General features: G+C 41.4%; 1 protein-coding gene across 2 annotated transcripts in view; it reads right to left on the bottom strand.

The window, feature by feature from the left end:
- GREB1L (GREB1 like retinoic acid receptor coactivator) overlaps positions 1 to 26,234 on the bottom strand; it is a 161,394-nt gene that overhangs the window by 87,673 nt on the left and 47,487 nt on the right. For both annotated transcript variants that reach the window (XM_040354049.1, XM_040354050.1), the window contains exon 3: positions 6,435 to 6,510. The gene's annotated coding sequence lies outside the window, so the exon portion shown is untranslated. The remainder of the gene's footprint in view (positions 1 to 6,434; positions 6,511 to 26,234) is intronic.

Raw genomic sequence — 26,234 nt, 5'->3', positions numbered from 1 at the left:
GCTAGTCGCTGAAAAAACTGGCCAAATTACGATCAGTTTAAATCTCCCCAACAAGGACACAGAGCAATAAAGATCTAATTGTGGGTCTAATACCTCACCACAAAAAAAAAAAAGTCTAGCCTTTTCTTACTTCAACTCTTACTATACCTTCTCATAGGGGCACAGTAACATTCTGACAAATCCCCACTTAAGCCTGTTGTAGAGATCATACATCTACCAATTATGAATTATTAAAAAAAACTGTTGATATTGCTTTTGACTGCATATTTTAAAAGCCACCAATTTACTGTTTCAAATTGCAAAAACATGATGTACAGCAATTACCGTAGGTACTCTGCGTTTGTAGTATTAGACATTATGCATGCAGGACGTTTAACTCTTCTAGAAGCCAGCAGCATTTTTGCAGAAAAAAATGCCTGACTCTTGTAAAAGGGTCTAAAGCTTTTACAAACTTTTAGGAGCTTTTTACTGATGTCAAGCTCTTGGGCGCAAATTCATTTCATTGGCAAGAATAAATAATTTTGCTTTTAGGCATGTTTAACATCTTTTAGCAGTGTTGAGCGTTTCTTCTGCCCAGACTCTGCTGCTCATGGACGCACTAATAGTGGGGCGGATTTTTTTCACCCGAAAGCTCCTGCCCCTAAAAGCTGCTTAAAGCCTATGTGTGCATGGACACAAGCTAACTTGCAGGGGTGTTTAGAGGCAGGGGAAAAAAAAAAATAATAAAAGAAAAATGCCAGATGCTAAGGAGCAGCTGTAAAACGTCCAGTGTGCATGAGGCCTTAATAATTTGAAAACACTTACAAGGCATGCATACATGTACAGTAAACCTGTTGTACAACAAGCATTGACAGCCTGCTTGAAATGACCAGAAAGGGGGTTGCAGTAGTACAGAGAGTGTGACAATAGAAGCTTTAGACATAAACACCATTTACAATAGACAATGAGGTGCCAGTTCTGATGAATGAAAAACAAAGTACCCTCCATGCTTGTGTATTGCAGACACAGATTAATATATAAAAGCCCACAGAATTCAGGTACAGACTGAAGAAGCATTTTAGTGTATGCAGTGTTCGACTAGATTAATATATTCCATCTTAGGAGTCCATTCACCGTTTCTAAGAAACATCACAAAGTTCTACAAATACGAGCTTCGAAGAACATTTATACTGTTGGGTTTTGTCATTCTAGCCATTGTGTTACTTATTCACTATGTTGCACAATATCTGACTAATGCACTAGGGATTGGCCAGATAAGAACAAGGGGTCACGGTGGCAGAAACCTCAGAAAGACTGTTGAAAAAGCATTTCCACAATATATACTTTCTTCCGCCTCCCTGCTACAGGGTATGACCTTTGCTTCCATTCTTATATCCAGCAGCCCTTGACCGTGACAATGATTCCTCAGTCAGTCAATGCTAAAAAGAGAACATAAAATTCTAGATTTCCAAAGTTCTAGGCATTAGTTGAGCTGGAAATGCAGGACGGATGTCAAAGTTTGCAACAGCTGCTATGATTACTTCTTGAATCAACAAAACAACTTAGTGGGAAAGGCATCACTTGGTTTAATGTTCCAACAAACACGTAGAATCATTTTGCTTTAAAAAAAAAAAAAAACACAGTTAAGCCGTACAAGTAAAAATGTTCTTGTCCAGAACTTACAGTTCTGAAGGTCTGGAATATTCAGTAACATTACATTAGGCAATACTGAATTACTACAGCCAAATTGGCTAAAGGAAAGTGGATTTGCTTTTCATCTGTTGCTGCATTCTACATCAAGAGCACAATATTAACTGCAGGATATTTGGCAAAAGTTTATCGGTTTCTAAACAGAAAAAGAAAGACTAAAATAAATCAGTGCTTATAGCTTAGCATCGTAAAAGTTTTCACAAAAAGATCTACAAAAGAATTCAGGACTAAACAAAACCCACTTTATATTGTCCTGTTGGTTCAGCAGTTTTGATGACGTTCAGTTTTGACATGTGAAACCAAGTCAAACTAAAAGAGAATCACAGATAGTTTGAGGGGGGCAGAAATGAAAGCCAACTTTCAGCATACATGCCAAATGCATGGCCCCTCAAGATTGCATCAGGGAAACGTTCACGTTTACCTCTGCATGGGAGATTTACATCTGTAATAAGTTTTTCTGACCAATGCAACAAATCCTTTAGTAAACTGAAATCACATTTTCAACAATCAAACGTTAAAGAGAATGCATGGCAAATTGACCCTACTATGACAACTGGATGATATAACTGATATAACAATCAGAAGCCAACAGTAGGCCATATACATGACATTTTCCGAAGAACTTCTCTACTAGTGGAAGCAGACTACCTATTGTCCTATCGGGGGTAGCGCATCAATGCTCAAGTGACCTGACTCTGCAATAAATAAAATCACTGTACACCACAGGCAATGTTACATCATGCCATCTATGTGATGCTGTATAATGTACAGCATTCAACAAAAGGTATCACACGTAAAACATAGCACCACTCTAGTAACATGGCCCTGGACTCTCCCCTGCAACATGGTACTACTGTGGATTTACATTTTCGTTCTAAACTCTAGTAAAATGAGAATTATTAGGGCTATCATCAAGAAGGTGAAAAGGTTGCTATTGCACACAGAAAGCAAATTAACCAAGGTTGGTATAGAACAGAGTTTCTCAACTAGGGTTCCTCAAGGTTAGTAGGGGTTCCTTGAGCAAATAGGAAATGTCTGCCTCTCAAATAAGTTCCCACTGACACCACTGATTTTTAGAGACCTGTAGGTGGGAAATTCACCACAAGTGTAAGAAGCATTCTTTACACTGACCATCACACTATTGTATCATGAGTTGTAGCGATTACCAATTTATAGCAGGGGTTCACTGAGACCGAAAATTTCAAGGGTTCCTCTGTGTTGAAAAGGTTGACAAAGGATGGTCTAGAATAGATGGAGAATGTTTTCGTTTCTCAAATATAATCAGTATAGATCAAAGAATTTGATGAGAAAACAATGTTCTCTGCCTTCAAAAAGAAAATATAATTCAACTTCAGCACCCACTTTGTCCACCTCTGCAGGGTTTCTGTTTTTCTGGCCACGGAGCATATAAAATTCAATAAAAACCAGTACTGAATAATAGCAGAGTCATAAGATCACTGTACATTGTAGTGGCAGGCGCTCCATTAGTGGTGTCTTCCTCCCAATCCATGCTTCTGGCCACCATTCTACATGCAGGGTGTCAGACACATGGATTTCAAATGTTTATTTTTTATTAATTTTTTAAGCACATGATTAGAGCCTGAAGCTCTAATTGGCTTAAAAAAGGACGGGCTCAGTGTGCAGAGCCCACCCAGTTTAATATTAATAGAATTATAATATAGAATTAATATTCGCCATTGTCTGCCTGCTTCTCCCCCGGCCATTCAATAAGCGGGTCTTAGGACCCGATTGGCCAAGAGGAGAAGCGATAGTATTGGCCAACTGGGAGCAGAAGCAGGGGGGAAAGCACAAAGGAGGAGACACAGGGGGAAGCTACGAAGCTGCCCGCTACCTTGATGGCATAAGTGCGGGGCTGGTGGGCAGGCGAATGGACGAGCAACAGAGAGGCTCATTAGGTTTGCAAAAAATAAAAATAAAAGAAGAGCACAAGCCGCCACTGGTATATAGGATTACTTTTAATAATATTTCAAAAGATATCAAATCGCAGCAGACACAAAAAAAATTCACAAGTTCGTCAGCAAAAATGTCTGCAAACATCCCATGTGCCAAGCCATGTATTAGGAAAATGGGTATTTTGTTTAGTCAGCTGAATAACAGACTAAAATAAGTTTATTCATGGCTAGGATTCAGGTTACATGGCCAATCATAAGCCAGTCATGCTGATACAACCTTTCCAAACCAACACAAACTAAATATAATTAGGGGGCTACAACCGTTTAAAAAAAAAAAAAAAGTACATCATAGGGATTAGCGAGAGGGAATCTATTGAAGCAAACAACCTTCAACCCTCTTACAAATGTGTAGACCAAGAATGTATGTGACCCAAGGACACTGTGATCCTGTTCAGCAGATAATACAGAACACACATCAAAATGGGAAACCAGCCAATGAAGAGGTTAAAATGAAAAGATAGGACAAAGTTTGTTTTAACACTGACTTCTCTCAGAAGGCAAAGATGTCTGCAGCTACGATTAACCAAAAATGTGCCCTCATTGCTATTGCTACTAAAGATTTTGGGGAATGAACATTTCAGATCAAGAGACCCCCTGAAGCAACAAATGCAAAAATAAAAATTAATTCTAGTGGGTTACAAACAACATAATTAAAAAATGATCTGCTCGCGAAAAAGCTAAAACAAATCTGTCACCAAAAGAAAGATTAGAAACTCTCCAGCTTGGTCTCCTGTTTCACCTTTACTATCACACCAACAAGGTGCTAGCCCTGTCCGTAACAGTGTTTAAAGTGTAGAAAAAATTCTGTCTAGCCGTACATCTGATAAAACTACCTTCATTATAGCATATCTTCATAAAAGCATTTCACAATACAAAAATGAGAGCTCTGGATTGAGCCCAGTACACACTATAGGAGGATAGGCTTAATACAGACTTAATATCTGGGGGTTACAGTCATTAACATTTTCCCACTCACGCTATAGCCGAAAGATGGCTACAGTGTGGGCTTACCGTCCATCCATTGCCGGGAGGGCGTCCATGGATGTCCTCCTGTTAATGTGCTGTCTGGCAGTGCGCTCTGTGTTTGCTACATCCTTAGGACACAGCTGATCACAGATCCGTGTAAAGGACCAATCACATCGGCAATTTACCGCGTCATCAGCCATTGACAGCTGATCACGATGTAAACACAAACTGGTTGTTATCTGCATTCCCTTCCTCGCGCTGACAGCGCGAGCAGAGGAGCGACAATAACCAGCTTTTGTGAAAGGGACATCCACACTGATAGTCAAGGAACTGATTATCAGTGCAGCCCCAACTGTGCTTCCTATCAGTGCCCATCGTTTCTACCTACCAGTGCAGCCACAGTTAAGGAGAAAAATTACCCGTTTGCAAAATGTTTTAACTGTAGCACCCTCTACATTAGGTACGTGCTAGAAGTAGGTTTTTGTAAATGCAGGTAAATTTAATCTGGCCTAGCTGTAAGCTCTGCTTCTAGAGAATTCTAGAAGGAAGGAGGGAAAGAGGTGGAGCTTTGTCTTTGGGCATCCCATAATTTTCCCTACACCATCCAAGTTCAAAATCCCTCAATATGACCAAAACAAACATACGGACTGTTCATTTTCTCAAGAGTGACTGGGAAGTGAATGCCAGGCTGGGCAGGGCGACAGGTGGACCACAATATTTAACAGCCCCTACAGGGGCACCACTGCATAAACTCTGAAAAAGGCCCATCAGCTTGTTAAGAAATGTCAGACAGCAGTGTGGGCTGATGGTAAGAGCCAGCGACAGCTGCATAGCTCTTTATTTTTTTGGGGGTCAGCGGCAGCGTTCATAGTTATTGACGCTGGATCTATACCAGGGGACATCATTTCAATAAAAGGAATTGTCAAAAACAGGCAGTTTTTTTTTCTTTTTGGACACAATGTACTCATTCACATAGGGGGAAGGGGGCCAGGATCTAGGCTTCCAGATTCTGACACCTCCACAACCACCAGCAAGGGTTGTGGGGAAGAGGCCCTTGTCCCCAACATCGGGACAGGTGATTTTGGGTGGAGGATGGGTGCTAGTCCCCCCCACTTTCCTGGCCTACCATACTGCATGCTCAGATAAGGGTCTGGTAAGGATTTTGGGTGGGGGGTTTCACTTTGCTGTGGGATTCCTCTTACAATCTGTACCAGACCCGAAAGGGCCTGGTATGGATAATGTGGGGGTTGCTCCCACGTGTTTTTTTTTTTTTACAATTTTTTTATTGTTCAAAAAGTTTTGCATCTGAACCACATCTAAATTGCAGCTGCACCGCTGCTTTGGCGATTTGCTGTGGAAACTGAGGGGAAATGTGCACGGGACACGTGAACCTAGCCCTACACAGCTGTCAAGAAAACCTTTTATGCCCATCAGATTATTCACCCTCATCTTTTGATCTTGTGACCATGCATGCAGTGATCTGGGTATTATAGCTGGAAGGACATGACCCTAAACATTTGTACCGCACAGCACAACCTCCAGCCACTGAATAGTAAAACAGATTTTTACATGCTGCTGGTAGTGAAGCTGGACAGTGCACCTCTGCCTTTCAGGCACACAGAAATGCTGGGATCTGAGGAAGAGGGGCCAAACCCAAAGTGTGCATGAGGCCTAAAGCTTTACCTGATGCCAATGTCTTAAAGAGTTTACGAAGTGTGCTTATTATAATATACAATGCATGTTCACAAACGATAAACCTACGGGTCACAATACAGGATATACAACAATATCTAATTTTATAACTACCTTTGTGGTTTCACTTGAGCAAAAGGACTGTCATGATTCCTTAGTTCTGGGTTTGCTAAAGGCTCTTTGTCATGCCCTGAGAATAAAAAAAAGTGGCAAGAGTATACATATTAGCAAGTTCTGCCATACCATTATGTTAAAAAAAATAAAAATACAGAAGCAATTTCATGAATAAAAGACTGCCCAAAACAAAATGTTTTTGGTGGCGTTTGGCTTTCATATACGAAAAAAAAGCAGATTCAGGTCTCATATGCACATAAACACCAATTATAAATATGCTGTTAATTTTCAGCCAGTGTAAGCCCACATTAGTCCAATATAAAGAAAATTACCAATGGAATTTAGGAATTGATAGGTCAGGCACTCAGACATATTAGGGTTTGCAAAGGACCTATTTTCAAAGATTGGGGCGCATTTACCACACAGTTAGGTTAAGACCTGAGGAACAAAAAGGAATTCTTGGTAAAAAGATGAGGGATGGACAGCCGCACTCCAAACCAAACAGGTTGTCTTTATTCAAATCAACAGCAAGAACACAGCAGATCACAGCAATAGGAACAGGAGAATACCGACGTTTCGCACTGGCTTCATGAGCCATGAATAAGCACTGAAGCCAGTGCGAAACGTCGGTATTCTCCTGTTCCTATTGCTGTGATCTGCTGTGTTCTTGCTGTTGATTTGAATAAAGACAACCTGCTTGGTTTGGAGTGCGGCTGTCCATCCCTCATCTTTTTACCAATATTTGCCTTAGTGCATTGCCTGCACCCTTGGAGTCCTATATTTTTGAAACGACCCTACAATAGACCTACCTTGAGCGGTGATCTTCTCTCTCAAAAAGGAATTCTTCTTGGCCCTGGAAGGTGGGGCAGTTTGTGTAAAGACTTAAACTTGTAGTAAACTATTTTGTTAACTTTTGCCTACAGGTCATATTACAACAAGGCTTACCTGTAGGTACAATGATCATCTCCTAAAATGTACATCGTTTAGGAGAAAGTCACCTCGGCAATAGCCTACGACATCATCTGTGCACGCACATTGATGCTCTGCTTTCAAGGCATACACTGTGCTCTGCATGCATTGGAGCGACGTCATTGCGGCCTCAGCCATTCATAGAGCTGGAGCCCACAAACCTGGACAGACAGAATGAAGATAGAAGCACCGGGGAGCAGTGACACCGCTGCACTTGAGGGATCAATGTGCAAGTAAGTCGGTCCAAAATGTGCTAGTATCCGGTGCATACTAGTACATTTTGACTTAAAATAAAGTCTTGTTTTTTTTTCCTTTCTGTGGCGATTTACTACTGCTTTAACTTGTCAAACTCATCTGCTGCAGAGTCCCAGGCTGATCAGCTCACTTCATGGTGTTCCACTGTGGACACTACAGGTCATGCATGCCGAGTCCTGTTTCCATTAAGGACTGCAGCCCATGTTTCCAGATTGCACATTAGCCGGTGTTCTGTTAGAGCCCAATTTAAACCACACCCCATTACTGGACTCATGTGCCTCACTAACTGCTTTGCCTGACCCCAACTTGCAAGCTGTTGGTGACCAGGTTTCCGCCTGCTGCCTGGACCGACTGTGGTCTTTTGGACAACCTTTTCTGTCTGTCTGGACTAGCCCTTCTGTTTATTGACCACATCTTTGCCTCCTACTTGTGCCGAACACTGGGCTTATGGCCGCCAAGATCAGAGTCTGCAATCAAGGCTGCAGTTTGGCCCACGAAATCCTGAAAAACTGCTACCTTTTTTAGCCAATGGCAGTTTTTTTTTTTTTGCAACAGTATAATCCAACTGTTTTTTTTTAGCCCGTATCCTTCTACGAGCAAAAAAAAAATAGGTGGACATTTTTCTCAGTTCTTAATCTAAAAAAAAAAAAAAAAAAACACACACACACACACACACACACACACAACTAGAAAGCAGTCCAACCCCTTGAGGTGACAACAAATTAGCCAAATAAGAGCTAAAAAACATTGTAGCTGCACCAAATGCACCTAAATCAATTCCTCAAATAAAAAAGGAAAATCTATTCGTGGAATTCTCTGTAGACCTGCATTCTGCCATGCAATGGGTGGTCTTGCCTCTCTACAAACATGAAGATGATCACAGATGGCCAACAAGGTCAAAAGTATATTGCTTCTTAGAAAAAACAGTGGGCTTTCACAAAGATCTTAATGATTCCAAATCTGCAACAACTGTAATCCAATCCTGCCATTCAGGGGCCTAAATGAGCATTTTTACCCCTTGACACGTGCTGCACACTTCACCTGCTAGTGGAGATATTAGTATTCGGTGTAATCAGATGAAAATACACAATGACCTTTGGCCCTTGGGCCACAGGGCTTCATTGACAGCACATTTTCCTAAATGTCCGGATCCCCTTTGTTGTCACTTGCTCTTTCATCTATTATTTAAAGCATTATACTAGCAGCAAATCCTTAGTTGTGTTTCATTCATTCTGAACACAGCATTTAAAAAGGGCAGCCAGACATCTGTGTGGCATTGCTTGCCACGCGTATGGGGTATAAGCTGCTTAGTAACACAATACACAGCAAATATCTACCACATCAAAGCAGACTGTTAGGATTAAGAACACAATAAATCAATTAACCTAAATTTAAGAAACTGTAAATAATGCTACAACACCAATTATAAAAGAATATGTAAATACAGCAAAAAAAATTAATATAAAAAAAAAAAATAATGATTCTCAAATTAGCTGTGTGAGGACATGCATAAGACCCTAATGGGAAAAAAAACATCCTATATGCACAAATTTTAAAGAGAACCCCCAATAAAAAAACAAAAATAAAAAAAGTGAACTGTAAAACCTAAAATTGAAAATAATGGAAAAGGACCACCTTGACAGAAGAAGCAAATGACTATCTCACTTTTCATGACCTTTAGAATAGGACACGCGATCCATCTTTGTTCTTTTCCAAGCTAAACTGCCTACTCTTGATTTCTAACAGTATAGCCTTGTCTGTTCCACAGCCACTCAACCAATCACCAATGCTTCCTGTATCACCATTTGCTGGCAGCAGCAGTTCACTCAAGACTCATCCATCTTGTAAAGCCTGGAGTGACAGATGCTCATAGAAGAGAACATATACTGTGGTGAGTGAGCACCAGATAACATCTCCAGGAACTGCCTTCAGAGGGTGTCCTGACTGACACTGCAACCATAAACCTTTCAAAGGCAGAAATCAAACAATGGTGAAGACAGAACCCTATCACAAATCAAGGCCAGATAAAGACTATTGGGTGACCAAGCTCACTTTTCAACTGAAGGTCAACTTCCTAGAAAAACCCCATGAATGCACACAGGATCTAACAAAAGCTCCAGTGCAGACTGTTACAAAAGCTAAAAAAATAAATAAAACAAAAACATTACACAGACAAAAAGGATGGCCAAATACGCAGGCAAAATTAGAAAACATTAGATGCAATGTAATAAAATAAAAACCTCTTGGATCGCCAAGGAGCAAGCATTTAACCCAACGCAGGTAGGTAAATACTCTTTGGCACCAGTTTACAGAAAACTAAATGTACCAAAACACACACACAGAATCACCATTCCCCCCCCCCCCAATTTAATTAAGTCAGTCAGGAACGTTTGCCATAAGCTCCAGGCATTGGCTGGAACAGGCAGCAAACCTCTAAGGTCTATGAACCAGCTATGACATGGTCTTGTCAGTAATAGATAGATCTAGAGATATTGGAAGAAGTATATGTATATCTTCTATTTCTGTCAAAGTCTAGTTTGGTCCAGCCCCATTCCACCTCTAAAAAGCCTCCCTACTGGTTAGTGAGGCCACTAACCACATAAAAAGGACCGACAGTGAGGCCGATGAAAAGGGAAGGGTGAGGCCAAACAACTTTTGACATGTTAATCTTGGTAGTTTTTTTCCTCCTAGCAAATCAGTTGTCTAAAATATCTGCATCTACTAATTGCTTTGACAATCAATATGCTCAGTAAGTACATGTCAGTTTGTAAAGCGCAAGTTAAAAACAACATTTTTCAGATTAAGTCATCTTTTTTGGCCTTGCCCTCCTGGGCTGTAGTACAAATCTCCCCCACGCCCCACACCACTCTCCCCCACACCTCTCTCCCTCATCACCATCTATCTATTTCAGGTTAGTCTAAGCTGAGGGTAAACAAAGCCTTCAAGAATCTTCAAAAAGTTTCCAGGTGAAATCTTCACTCATCTGGCCTGCAGCCAATTGCAGTAGACTTATGGGGACACCGCCTAAGCTTTTACTGTTCTTTAAAGTTACTTTATCTTTCAAGTGACTAGGCTAGGAGACTCCGCTCCATGGATATCCAATGGCATAGCTGCTGACGACAGGCACAAAGCACAGACAATGTTTCACTGCATTTCCCTTGCACCTGGTAATGTCATGAGAATTGTTATGTCACATGATCAAGTGCAGGGAGGCATCTCTACATTGGTCATCATTAGCTTCTCTGTCCATTTGACAGGAAGGATCTTCTGGTTACTGCATCTTCTTGGGTCATAACATTTTTAATTTACTGTGATTGTTACTAGGGAGCAGCGAGAAGGGAATGAAGAGCAAGAAGGGGTCTGGTCCATAATTTTTAAAGTGGAACTTCACTCTCTTAAAATTATATGTTCCCCTCTCGGAAAAAAAATTTAATAAAAATAAGTGCACATCTTTTTGCAGGTTAAGAGGATTCATTTTTTGTAGTAGGGGCCTGTAAAGCACTGAATCCGTGATCAGCAGATCACCGATGCCATGCAGCTTTCCTGTACACCGTCCATGTATATTCTTCCCGGTCCATCCCGTACGGGCAAGCCGATACTCGCTGACAAAAAGACTCAATGACAGGAAGACTCCATCAACTACCATAGCGCTGTGGTAGTTCATAGAGAACTACAAGCTGACAGCCACAAAGGATGTTGGGGCTTGAAGCTCATTCACACATGCAGCTGTGCGTATGAATGACACGGCCATGTGGGCGAAGCCCCCAAATGGTTGTGCTGCTTTTCAACAGTGACAGCTGGTATGGGGAAACTTCTCCCCATAATGCTACCACAGGGAAGTAGGGCAGCAGCTGCAACACTGGGAACATGTTCCAGCCTAAAATCGGGTGCAACATGTTCCCAAAGGTGAACTTAAACGGACACTAAAGGCAGAATTTTTTTTTTTTTTTTAAATAACAAACATGTTATACTTACCTCCACTGTGCAGCTCGTTTTGCACAGAGTGTCCCCGAATCCAGTCTTCTGGGGTCCCTCGGTGGCTGTGTCTCGGCTCCTCCTTGCAAAAGCTTTCCACCTTCATGCGAGCCATGGTGGAAAGCTTTTGCGGGCGCGCTCCCGTGATCCAGCGGCGGGGGCATAGCTGCCGACTATCACTCGGCCCCGCCCCCGGCGTGGCGTGTCATTGGATGTGATTGACAGCAGCGCCAGCCAATGGCTGCGCTGCCATCAATCCGTCCAGCCTAGCCAATCAACGGCCAGGCTGGGAACCGAAGAAGATCACACGGACGCGTGCGGGACTTTCGAGGGGTACCGGTACAGTCGGATGTTTTTCCACCTTAATGCATAGGATGCATTAAGGTGAAAAAACATTTACCTTTACAACCCCTTTAACCTTTAATCCGCAACTATTAGTTTTAGTCCTTATGCCGCTAGCATCAGTAAATAGATAGTCTAGTATATCATAGTTACTGGTTTAAACTTTTATTTTTTTTCCTTCAATTGCTTCCTGGTTTCCAGGCCTAGGCAAATGTCGTCACGCATCCCAGGAGTCTTCAGGAGAGAAGGTGGAGCTTTCACCACTAAGCAAACCCTCCTCTCTGCATGCGTGAGTTAAGGACAGATGAATTCCAGAAGTAAATGCTACACAATTTATCTATCCTTACTCAAGATGCCGACAATCATAAATGCTAGAGGGTATTCTTTCAAAATGTTTTCTCAGAAAAATAAAGCATTGATACATGGATGGATGAATTAACTTTGAATGAATGAAATTGCGTTTTTGTTTTTTGGTGCTTCGATGCAGTGTAGTTGCATTTTAAGGGATCCTTTGCTCAACAGCAAACAATTTGCATAAAAGAACAAAATCTATTTGATCAAGTGACTGGATTTTCTTTAAAAAAAAACAAAAACATTAAAAAAAATTGAGTAATTGGACTCATATTGTTTGGTACACTGTGGCGTGGAACACTGTATAACAAATAAAACAGCAGATTTTCCTTTTAAAGTGAACGTATCATAAGAAGTATGGGCTGCCATCACCAGCCTGCTTGCTTGTCTGCAGTACTTTTGGAGTCACACACCCAGAATAATGCCTTTTCGCTGCTGGCTACTCAGACAGTATTGAATCTTAAAGCGGGAGTTCACCCATTAATCTATTTTTTTTAAACAATCCCCCTAGATTAATGCTCGTTTTGTCTAGGGGAATCGGCTAGTTGTTTTAAAATATGAGCTGTACTTACGGTTTACGAGATGCATCCTCTCCGTCGCTTCCGGGTATGGGTCTTCGGGAGCGGGCGTTCCTTCTTGATTGACAGTCTTCCGAGAGGCTTCCGACGGTCGCATCCATCGCGTCACTAGTAGCCGAAAGAAGCCGAACGTCGGTGCGGCTCTATACTGCGCCTGCGCACCGACGTTCGGCTTCTTTCGGAAAATCTTGACGCGATGGATGCGACCGTCGGAAGCCTCTCGGATGACTGTCAATCAAAATAGGAACGCCCAGTCCCGCAGCCCATACCCGGAAGCGACGGAGAGGATGCATCTCGTAAACCGTAAGTACAGCTCATATTTTAAAACTAGCCGATTCCCCCAGACAAAACGAGCAGGAAGCTAAGGGGAAAAAGTATATTGTACGGGTGAACATCCGCTTTAAGAATCAGCAAGAAAGCCAGATATCTACCATCCTCAAAAAAAAAAAAAAGTTCACATTACAGCCTTCATAAATCCTTTCCCTTTCAGCGAGTTCAAATTAAAACATTTAAACATTTTGGATGATAGTTTAAAGAAGAAAACATTTCAGAGCCTCAGAAAGCAGTATCTCCATAACCAAGATGCATAATGAACATCAAACCAGATCAAGAACTGAATAATTCTGTAATAAGTGCACAGAAACTGTTGAGAAAGCAAGAAAAGAAAAAAAAAATCTCCTGATATATCCATTAACAGACAAGGTGTTTAAATAGAAATTCGGTGTAGCGTCACAGCCATGTCAGTACAACCTGACACAGAACCAAGTACAATACACTCAACCCAATACTGTTCCCATCATTTATGGGTTAGCCATGCATGTTACTGCTTACAGCGACCACATGACCTTGGCAGCTGTATTGAAAGAGAAGCTGTGCTAAAAAAGAAATATGCAAGCTGCTCTCAAATCTGAAAATACTAAATGCCTAGCAACAATGCCGACTGATCAGTGATTCCACCTGTGCTAAAGGAAATATGCAGGCTGCCCTTCTTCTGGACATGCTGCATTGCATGGCAGCAGAACTGACCAGATCAGTGATTAAAGTAGTTGCAAACCCTTACATATACCCAGTGAAGTGACTGGCCTCAGGTGATGCATGGAGGTAAAACAAATCCTCCTACATAAGTTGTACCTGTATCAGCAGTCTTCTCATCTCTAAATCTGTTCAGAATCTATAAAATGGTCTCAACGTTCAGAAAAAAAGGGGATGGAGAGCTGCAGAGCTCAGTGAAGAGTGCTCTGAAAGCGGATTGGAGGGGGAGGAGGATGAGAGAGACCCCCCCTTTACACAGCACACAGGAACAGAGTGAAGGCTGTCAATCAGCTGGAGCACCCTCCCCTGTCACCTTTATTCTCTTGGTGTCAGGAAAACTTGTCAGAAGTGATTCATGCAGGTAACAAAGGAACGAGGCAGCAGTCAGAAATAACACTTAAAAGGGGTGTTCCAGCCAATATTTATGTTTATTAAAAGTCAGCAGCTACAAAAAGTGTAGCTGCTGGCTTTTAATAAACAGACACTTACCTGCTCCAGCGACGCACCGGCCGGGGCTCCGCTCCTCTCCCCCCCTCCCCGGCCGGCATCTTCATTGTCACTGTGGGCACCCGGCCGTGACAGCTTTCGGCTTCACGGCCGGGCAACCCACTGCGCGTGCGCGAGCGGAACTGCGCATGCGGCCCAGCGCTGCGCTGTTTGATTGGACAGGCGATCGCCTAGGACCTGTCACGTGTCCTAGGCGATCGCCTACAGGGAGGGGCTGCAAGAAGGCGATCGCCTACCAGCCCCTCGGCGGAAGGAGGAAGTGGGACAGGAAGTCCCACTCCTCCTGAAACCACCACTCACCCCCCAAAAAAAATTACATGCCAAATGTGGCATGTAAGGGGGTGAGGAGTGGGATAAGCGGAAGTTCTATTTTGGGGTGGAACTCCGCTTTAAGCCAGCCAAAGACTGTTCAAATCTCAGCCGGTTCAACAGGGACCAGATGAGTACAGTCAGCCTGCCCTTACGTGGTTCAAATCTCAAGTTCATCAAACTAATAAACTTAGATGCAACCAGCTTGTCAGATTTTTAAAGCATTTATTGTCAGCAGTAATAATCAGTGTGTGTTCTCCCAGCTGGGACGGCCTCCCCTGCTTCGCCATTTTTCATCCATTCGTTGATGGATAAAAAAAATAAATAAAGAAAAGTGACTGAACTGTTAAAACTGGACGTTGAAATCTTCCCCTTTCACACATGCGTATTAACTTTCAGAAGTTGCGCTCTGCAGTGGTAGCTTGAAAATGCCAGATTGGAGATAGGTAACAGCTTTCCTAAAGAAAACTACCTTTACTGCGGTCTGGATTTGTTAATCAAAAACAAAAGCAGCACACAGTGGAGAACATTATTTGATCCCCTGGAGATTCTGTAAGTCTGTCCACTTACAAAGAAATAAAAGGGTCTATCATTTTTATCATAGGTGTATTTTTATCTCAGGAGGGATTTTGGTCTACTCTTCTTTACAGATCTTCTCTAAATCCTTAAGGTTTCTTGGCTGTCGCTTGGCAACTCGAAGCTTCAGCTCCCTCCATAAATTTTCTTTAGGATGAAGGTCTGGAGACTGACTAAGCCACATTATGTCCTTAATGTGCTTCTTCTTGAGCCACTTTGTTGCCTTGGTGGTATGTTTTGGGCCATTGTCATGCTGGAAGACCCACCCACGACCCATCTTCAGTGTTCTGGCTGAAGGAAGAAGGTTCTCAGCCAAGATTTTACAAAACATGGCCCCTAAATGCGGCAAAGTCAAAATGTACCTTTAGTCATAGTCAGCATTTTTTTTTTGCCAAACACGGCGAGTCGAATGAATGCCAAAGAGCTTAATTTGGTCTCATCTGACCACAGCACTTTTTCCCAATCCTTCGCTGAATCATTCATATGTTCATTGGCAGACTTCAGAGGGGGCCTGTACATGTGCCTTCTTGAGGAGGACCTTGCAGGCACTTCAGGATTTCAGTCCATGGTGGTGTATGGCGTTACCTGTGACTTGGTGATTTGGTGATTGTGGTCCCAACTGCCTTTCAGATCATTCACAAGCACCGCCTGTGTAGTTCTGTGCGGATGTCTCACTTTTCACATGATCATCCTTACCCTATGAGGCAAAATCTTGCAAGGAGCTCCAGAAAGAGGGCGATTGATGGTTATTTCAGGTTTCTTCCATTTGCGAATAAATCGCTCGAACAGTTCTCAAACGGAAGGAAAACATTACATTTTTTTGGCAAACTACACCTTTTGATCAACAGGGCGGTCAATTGTGATAATTATACAGATACAGATAACCAACTAATTTGTATATAGAGAGTAACCACAGGTCTGGAATATTTGACTCAGTGGATGAACTATTCTCTTGTGTGAATGACTGGTCATACAGCATCCAATGATGCCCTATGGCAATTTACATATAATCCCACCCCAACACAATTGATCATCTAATGTCCGAGTACTCGTGTCAGTTACTAAAGTTCTGAGTAAGTTAAATTACTATTAGCTATAAGAAAATAGACTGCCATGCAATAGAGTAGGTGTGGAATATTTGATACAATGCTGATATATACACAAAGTCAGTTTTGATACCGTCTTATTAACCTACCACTAAAATTCAGTTAGTTATACAATTATTTGTATTAATCCAGCCTAGTTTCAGCGCTCTTCCATAAAACACACCCTTCAGACTTAAAATCAATATTGGTGTGTTAGATACTATTAAAATAACGTATTTGTTTGCCCTTCAAAATCAATCGTTATTTGTTAACTATAAGTTGATTTATTGATTGGCCAAGGTCAAGAAGCCATCAGGGACACTAAGGCCTAAAAAAAGGCAAAATATATAAAATTGTCAAAATCTAGTTTGCTGTACACCAACTATTCTAAATAAGAAGAGAAAATATTACAACCATATAGTTACTCTGTAGGATAAACATTTACCCAAAAACTTTAAGACACTGTAAATGCAAACCAGTATCCTCCATTAGTCTAACTTACACCAAGTCATAAATGTTCATTAAGCCCAGAAGCATCTTTAGCTCGGTGCAGCAACATTGGTGCACATATCGATCACAAAAGTGGAACCTAAAAAACAATTAGTGCCTGCATTTCCTGCCTAGATCAGCTCTATTTCCATCACAACAGATTTTTTTTATTTTGTTGACCAAAGCTTGATATCAAAATGTTTACATAAATTCACATTAATGGTTTAGATGGCGTAGCGATCATTTTTAACTTAAAGAACCATATATGTTTTGTTCTAGTTAATTTTCAGACAGACATTCTTCCAAACACAATATATGATAAAAAGCAAAAAACAAAACAAAAAAAAAAAATTTGGAGAACATTGGTCCAACACTTTGTATAAAGCATTTGGGCAATTATCTGATTAAATTTGGTTGAGGATGATCATTTTGATTCCTAAAATTCCTTTTATGAAAAAAAAAAAAAAAAAACAGGATTTATAATTTAATTGAATACATGATTAGCCCATACAAATTCTTAAAACAATGAATACTATTATTCTTAACTACCACAAAACTGATGTGACCCATACTCCAAATCCTCCTGGAACTATACCACAGGAATCTGTTACCCCCATTTAGCAAAGGTTACCCTCTCTCTCAAAATAGCAAAAATAGTTACAGGGAGTTAATTAGGCACTGGGGTGTGAGGTCATGTCCTAAATCCTTTACCATCTTGACTACCTGCAGAGTGCTCCTGTATGAGTTCATTCCCAGTCAACAAAAGACGGTGACATTCCATCTGAATGCCATTACTAGATCTAGCCCATAAAATTCTCTAGGCTTGGGAGGCTAAATAGCAGATCAGCCCTAGGCTGAAAGGAGGGGAGGAAAAAGAAAAAAAAAAAAAAACACTTATTCTGTCATATGAAAAAGCCATAATCATTAAGTTACGGGCCTGCTATAAAACATCTCTAAATTAGTGACACTCAAAGCATTGATGAGCCTGTGACCAAGTTAAGATAATCTAAATAGCCTATTCTTCAGTGAAAGTCATTTAGTAATGAAAGTGAAGTCTTAAAATGGAGTCATTGCACGTTATAAGAAAGCACACCTACAAAAAGGGGGTCAAGTCGCGGCCATGAGCCTCAAATATTCACTGTGAGCTCTGGCAACTGAAGTTCGTAAAACAATTGATAACAGTATATGTGCTATGAGAAAAAGGAATAAAGTCCAAGAAATGTTCTGATGATCTCCTAGAAGCTTTAAAATGCTCCGAAATAAATCTTCTAGAAACAGTTCAATTGCGGCTTTACAAAACGTACTGTTACTGCAGCAAAACTGATAATCTTTTGTAAAAAAAAAGTTGAATTTTTGCCTTTAAAATAGTTTAAAGCCACGTTAATTTTTTTTAGAGAAATAAACCATGAAAGATTTAGATAATAAAAAAAGGTAAAAAAGTAAAATTTTACATCTTACACTTTTAAAGGCAAAAAATATAAAAAAACTTTAAGGGTAGCAAATTTACCAAAAAGGAAAATGTAAAACACTACAGCTACTCAGGAACCTGAAAAATATTGTCCACTGTACAATACTGAATAGATCACTGGTCCTGAAAATAACAAAATCGCATTTCACAGCAGTTTTCTGTAATTGTAACAGCCAAAAAAATATCTGTTCTTCCAACTAATTTAACAGGTCGATAGGTGAATGCTCATTCTACAGATCCTGCAAATCAGTTTAGTTGGTGAAGCATCTGGAACCTTAGTTTTTTTGGTATAAAATGAGAAAAAAAAAAAATTATATACATACACACACACATTATATATATATATATATATATATATATATATATATATATATATATATATATATATATATATATATATATATATATATATATATATATATATATATATATATATATTATATATTTTTTTTTTTATTTTATTTTTATTTTTTTTTTTTTTTTTTTTAAGTTATCTTGTATGGTACAGTACTCCAAGACTGGAGATTCCCAGAGTGCAGCCTCATAAGTCTTTGATGGCTCAAAACAGAACTTCTACTGGAGATACAGTAAATTCCCACAAAACACACAGCTTTAAAAGAAAGGGGAAATCACAACTAGCCACAATTTCTGACCCATTTTGAAAATGTTATGATAACTGATCTAATGTTTGAGATCTGAAGTTCAAGCTTCACTGTGATCTTCATTCAAATTCTAAGTCAATAACTAAGAAAGTATGCAAGTCAGATTCAGCCAGGCAAGTAGTATTCTTAAAAGGCAACACCTTCTTTATATACGGCTAGGAGGAAGGCCAGTTCTTCTAGTGAAATTACATTTCCTGCATTAAACATGAAGGAATTAACCATTGGCTTGCTACATAGATTTTGAACCAAGTCTCATTTCTAAAAGTATTTTTTTTTAGCAGATATTTGCTAATCATTGTACGTTATTAGCCTCCCAAATGGCAATTAACCTTCATGAAGATTTACAGTGTAAAGCCATCCTGATTATCTCATCCATCACTGTAGGCCAGTCATTCATCACAACAGTAAATGCTTAGTTTTGTTCTTACAGATAGTCAATTAGCATATCAAAAGAAGGGTGGTTCACATTCTTAATACAATTAAAGCAAATGCAGAGGTTTTAAAAGGCTGGTAAACAAAAATTTACATTTTGGAATTTAAATCCTTAAGATCAGCACAGACAAGGAAACAGGGTAAAACTGAGTATACATTGACAACCTGACAATTTAAAAAAAGCCTTTAGAAAGCCTTTGAATTTCTCTCTTGAACGCTGAGTATTCGGAGCATGTTGCGTCATCTCCTATTATTGTACGAGTGTCAGGTTCTCCATTAAGGTTTAACATCAAAATTTGATAAAACCCACTGGCCCCTTGTCAATGGCATTTACATAAGATTTGCGTGCACATCCAATAAACACTGCTGGCATAATACACTTTCCCTACTTTATAAAAGCAAAGACCAATATAAAAATCATAAAGACATTTCCTCTCTAACCAGATAACATGAATAGCATGATCTTGTTTTACTCCATACAAGTTCAGGTCACGATGACTTAATGTATAGGTGCTCCCAGAAATCTTCAAGAATTCCTGCTGGTTTGTGATAGAGGGACTAAAACTAGTTAGGTACTGCATGCACTCAGATAAAATCATCTAAATTAAGACAAAAACACACACCTTTTGCTTTGGCGAAAAAATAAACATTTTGGGTGAGGCTTTAAAAAGGTTTTTTTCCCCCTCATTGTCTGAATTTCTCACTTCCTGTTCCTCCTCAGTAAGCTTGCCCCCATCAAGCTTACCGAGGAGGAACAGGAAGTGAGACATTCAGACAAAGAAAAAAAACATTTAGAAGGGAAATCGAAGGACAGGGTAAGTGAACCAACAATGCACTAGCTTAAAGAAATCTATTTAGAAAATAAAAACAAACCTTTACAACCCCTTTAAAGCCACCAAACCAAGTGTTGATAATGTATTTTATTATACCTCACCAACACTTTATTATATATTCATGTCCATCTCTGACCCAGGAACTGATTATTTATTGTCTAAACCAGTCAGACAAACAAACCCAGAAATATGTGGGCGGAAACTAACCTAGTAGCATGTTTTTGGAACATGGAAGGAAACTATATCACCTGGGAGCAATTCATGCAAATACAAGAAGAAAAAACCTACTTCATGGGATTGAATCCAAGAACTGAGCCCTTGAAGCTTATAGGTCCATCATACCATTAATTTTATTGTGGCCAGGGATCCATCCTTGGGCACCCAAAGCGTAACTATAAGATGGTACGCTCCACTGAAAATTATAGGTCTGGTAAAAAACTGTGCGAATATTGGGAGTGACTTAAACTTAAGCCTACACAGTAACATATGTCACAGTCAACAACATACACAAATATCCAGCCACTCACAACCATTCATGTCTGGGAAGTTGAATGCAACACCTGCACTTTTCTGGCATCTGCCATATTTACATCGTACATGGCCTCATACGATTATGTGTAGGAGACCAAATAACAGTTCATGTGAGAAAAAAAACAAACAAACACACACACACACACACGAGAGGTCAGCAGCAGTGGCACTAAACTAAAAGTCTTAGGAGAGCCTTGCTTACCACTTGCATGATTCATCTAAGGGGGCCGTTTTCTCCAAGGTCTCCCCAACAGCTCTCTCTGCTTACTGTGGGTTTTGCTGGTCACTTCCTGTCACACATTGTTCCCAGAACATCCTCCTTTCCAGTGGGCAGGGTCGAAGTCCAACTGCCAATGCAACCAGAGTTCCTTTTCTGCACAGGGAAACAGGAGAACTCAGGGCTACGCGACTCCAGCGCCTTAAAGCAGGACCCCCATATCTTCGTCCCTTTTTAAAAGAAAGGCAGCATCCTGCCCCCTGTTTGGCTCGCTATGCTAAACACTACTGTCAGCCATTAAGTAAAACATTTTCAGGTATTCAGCATTTGTTGGTCAGGTGAGGCAGTAGAGTGTGGTGAATAGATTTGACACATGGCGAATACTAGAAACTTAACTCGGAACACAACATTATGCAAGAAGGGATTTCTTGAACAAAAAAAACCCTTTAAAAGTTATTATTTTTTTTTATTATCAGCATAGTCTGTATATTAATGACATAGAAATGCATCTCATGCCACACATAAATTTAACATAGTGCAACCTTTTGATAAGTGTTGGCTTTTAAAGGCCACTGAATTTAAGGAACTTTGTGCTGTATGCCGGGAAGTTCCATTTAATCCTAGAGCCAGGGACTCTATGACCTAGAGTGTTTATCAGCCTTGCTCTGACCCTGACCAGTTACCGTCATGCTCCCACACAAAATATTTGCTCAGCATTGTCTTTCTAAACTCTGAATTTATACAATAGAAGCAAACACAAACCTGAGCAATCATATCTTACCAAGGGCAGCATATCGCATACTATTTTAATATCTGCTCTTAACGTGCCCATAGAAGTGACAATTCTCTGCAGAAAAATATACTCTAGAAACCGATAGTTGGCCTGTGAATGACGATAATTTGAAAGGACGTCACAAGGCTGCAATAACTAAAAAAATAGATGGGCAAGGCCTCATACGTACAATTATTATACGTTTTGCAATAATAATTCACACCCACACTAAACACTATGGCCCAGATTCACGTAGGAGATACGACGACGTATCTCCAGATGCGCCGTCGTATAGTCTGAGCCATCGTATCTTGGCGCCTGATTCAAAGAATCAGATACGCCAGAATTTGTATAAGATACGACCAGCGCAAGTCTCCTACGCCGTCGTATCTTAACTGCATATTTACACTGGCTGCTAGGGGCGTGTACGCTGATTTACGCCTAGAAATATGTAAATAAGCTAGATACGCCTATTCACGAACGTACGCCCGGCCGTCGCAGTACACCATTTACGTAACGCTTTTTCCGGCGTAAAGTTACCCCTGCTCTATGAAGCGTAGATGAGGCATACCAATGTTAGGTATGGACGTCGGAACAGCGTCAATTTTTTTTTACGTTTTACGTCGTTTGCGCAAGTCGTTTGCGCCAATAGGGCTGGGCGTCAAAAGCATTGGCTTTTTGCGCGTTAATTTGGAGCATGCGCACTGGGATACTTTCACGGACGGCGCATTCGCCGTTCGTAAAAAGCGTAATTTACGTGGGGTCACATTAAATTTACATAACACACGCCCACATCTTCCACATTTGAATTAGGCGGGCTTACGCCGGCCTATTTACGCTACAAAGCCGCAACTTTGGTTTGTGAATACAGCACATGCCTGTCAAAGTTCCGGAGGCGTAACGTAAATAGAATACGTTACGCCTGCACAAAGATGTGCCCTCCTACGTGAATCTGGGCCTATATCTGCAAGATCAAGCCATTGCCATGGACTAATTTTTTTTTCCAATTCAGGCAGCTGGCAGATGAGATGGAGAAGTGTTGGTCTTTGAGTTCTTTACAGCTGGATTTTTCACCCAAAACATGCAGGTAACAGGCAGGAGAGCTCCTGTGGGCCATTGACCCAAAACAAGTATCCAGACAAAGTCTGCAAACCAAATTTGGTTGCTTATGTTAAAACCTAGTTCCTGACTATTCCAATTTGTCTTTTCTTGGCAAATGCAAATATATTTTAGGTAGGGATGCACCGAAACTTCAGCCGCCGCAACATATCTGCCGAAAATTGTGTTTTCTCCACTTTGCCGAAACAGAAAATGTTGCCGATAATGGTGCCGAAAAAGGGGCGGGTCATCCCGCTGGGTGCCGCACGTGTATTATCCCGGCGCGCCCCTCAGAGTGAGAGCGTTCCGTACGCTGAACTCGGAACTCTTGTTACACGGAATGTTTCTGGAGGGAAGCTTTAGCTAGCGTACAGGAAGCGGCTAGTGACATTCTCATGCTTGTGCAGAGGACAAGGCTGAGTGCTGTCACTGGAGGGTTGTGCTGTACCTGTGTATCGGGTGATCATGGCGGCAGTGCTGGGTCGGAGGTTGGTGTGTGTGGCCCGGGGCTCCTCTGTGACTGACAGGTGGGAGAGTGCTCGGCTCTGCCCAGGTATGGAGGGGTAGTGTATGTGTGTATATGGATGGACTGTCCTGTGCAGTGCTGTATATAGATGCATGCTTTGCTGTCACATCCACTGTGATCTTTACAGGGAATGCCATAGGTGTCTTAAAGGCTAGCTCCACCTTTTAAGACTGTGAATCACCTCATGTGCCACTTTTCTTCACCACTATATGCTCACCTGGTCTTTTTACCTATAAAAATGAGGTCAGGATGTGCCTTCCCTGCTTTTACTATGTATGTCCATACAATTTTACTGGTCCTTATGGTGTTGATTATAATATATATTCTTCAAAAGTGCTAAAAAAAATAATTAAAAAAAAAAAGTGCTTTTCTGTAACTAACCTGAAATCGTCAAAAGTAGTGCAGGAACTATTTTCTCAAATCGGTGTGCCGCCGCAAAGTCGGTGTCGCACCAATTTGAACAGTGCGATTGTCGGCAATAGGCTGCGACTTGTGGGGTGGATTTGATTTAGATCACTGGTAAAAAGCCTTGATACATTTTATTTAAAATATATACTGTCATTTTTGGTATGGGTAATTTTTGGTTTCGGCCTGACTTATTTTTATTTCAGTTTCGTTTCGGTTCTGAAATTTCCATTTCGGTGCACCTCTAATATTAGGAGTGGTGTTTTTTTATTTCTGTTATTCCTTACTAGACAAAATTAGAGCCAAGGCAGATCCTGTCAGCACCAACTGGCTCAAAAAACTTCAGAGGCCGTAACTGAGTATTTAGACAGCCAATGCTGTTGCAGCTGTATAAATACACTGCTTAAAAAAATTAAAGGAACACTTTTGAATCAGAACTCCTGGGATATTGATCTGGTCAGTTAAGTAGCAGAGGGGGAGGGGTGTATACAGAGGGGGTTGTTAAAAAGTTACAGCTGCTTTGCTGTTAATTGAAATTAACAACAGGTGCACTAGATGGGCAACAATGAGACTACCTCCAAAACAGGAATGTTTTTTCAGGAGGAGGTGTCTGACATTTTTTTCCCCCCCTACTCATCTTTTCTGACCGTTTTTCACTAATTTTGCATTTGGCTAGGGTCAGTGTCACTACTTAGATGGATCTAAAGAAACAGCTGACGCTGTGAAACGCGTAATCCCATTGGCTGGCCTGGACTCCCACGTCACTTCCGGTGCGACGGCGGGACGCTGCGCTCCACGGTGAAGCGCACGCCGAATCTCTGTGGCCTTTCCAGTGTTCCTATCCCCGGACATCGAATATCATCAGCCTGCTGCTGCCCGCGATTTGGACACCCGCTAGTCGTGCTTACCGAATGACTCCAGGCACGCATCTCATCACCGATCATCTGCATCTCTCCATTCCGGTTCTGTGCCTACTATCTACCTCCGTTTGTAAATAGGCATTGCACATGTATACTTATTTTATTTGTATTCTCCATTAAATTTGGGCTTATTGCACTTAGATTGGCGCATCTTGTCCCTTCTTTGAATCTTTCAGAGCATCGCTTCTGCTTTAGGTGCTGCCGCCAAGTGTCCCTTACAGCCAGTCATATTATTTTAATCCAGGACTTTCATGGACATTATTTTTGGACTCTTTTATTAGACTTTTATATACCTCAGCCCATTGTGTTTGCTCTATTGGATCATGCGCCACATATCCTCTTTTTTCAGTGTCACTACTGGTAGCACGAGGCGATACTTGGACCCTATGAAGGTTGCACAGGCAGTCCAACTCCTCCAGGATGGCACATCAATACATGTCATTTACAGAAGGTTTGCTGTGTCTCCCAGCACAGTCTCAAGAGCATGGAGGAGATTGCAGGAGACAGGCAGTTACTCTAGAAGAGCTGGACAGAGCCGTAGAAGGTCCTTACCCCATCAGCGGGACTGGTATCTGCTCCTTTGTGCAAAGAGGAACAGGAGGAGCACTGCCAGAGCCCTACAAAAGGACCTCCAGCAGGCCACTGGTGTGAATGTCTCCGACTAAACAATCATGGGGGTGGCCTGAGGACCAGACATCCTCTAGTGTGCTCTGTGCTCACTGCCGGACAATGTGGAGCTCGATTGGCATTTTCCATTGAACACCAGAATTTGGCAGGTCCACCACTGGTGCCCCATGCTTTTCAGATGAAAGCAGGTTCACCTTGAGCATATGTGACGGACATGAAAGGGTCTGAAGAAGCAGCGGAGAACTTTATGCTGCCTGTAACATCGTTCGGCATGACCGGTTTGGTGGCAGGTCAGTGATGGTTTGGGGAGGCATATCCATGGAGGGACGCACAAACCTCTACAGGCTACACAATGGCACCACGACTGCCATTAGGTGTCGGGATGAAATTCTTGGACCCATTGTCAGACCCTACGCTGGCGCAGTGGGACCTGGGTTCCTCCTGGTGCATGACAATGCCCGGCCTCATGTGGCGAGAGCATGCAGCCAGTTCCTGGAGGATGAAGAAATTGATACCATTGAATGGCCCCCACACTCGCCTGACCTAAATCCAAAAGAACACTTCTGGGACGATATATTTCGGTCCATCCGGTGCCACCAGGTTTCACCTCAGTCTGTTCAAGAGCTCAGTGATGCTCTGGTCCAGATCTGGGAGGAAACACACCAGGACACCATCCGTCGTCTCATTAGGAGTATACCCCGATGTTGTCAGGCATGCATACAAGCACTTGGGGGCCATACAAATTACTGAGGACCATTTTGAGTTGTTGCAATGAAATTTCAGCGAAATGGACTAGCTTGCTGCATAATTTTTCCACTTTGATTTTCGGAGTGTCTTTGAA

Source organism: Rana temporaria, chromosome 5, assembly GCF_905171775.1.
Source record: "Rana temporaria chromosome 5, aRanTem1.1, whole genome shotgun sequence".
Taxonomy (NCBI): Eukaryota; Metazoa; Chordata; class Amphibia; order Anura; family Ranidae; genus Rana; species Rana temporaria.
The sequence above is the reverse complement of the archived record's forward strand: the minus strand, read 5'-3'. Positions and strand labels throughout refer to the sequence as shown.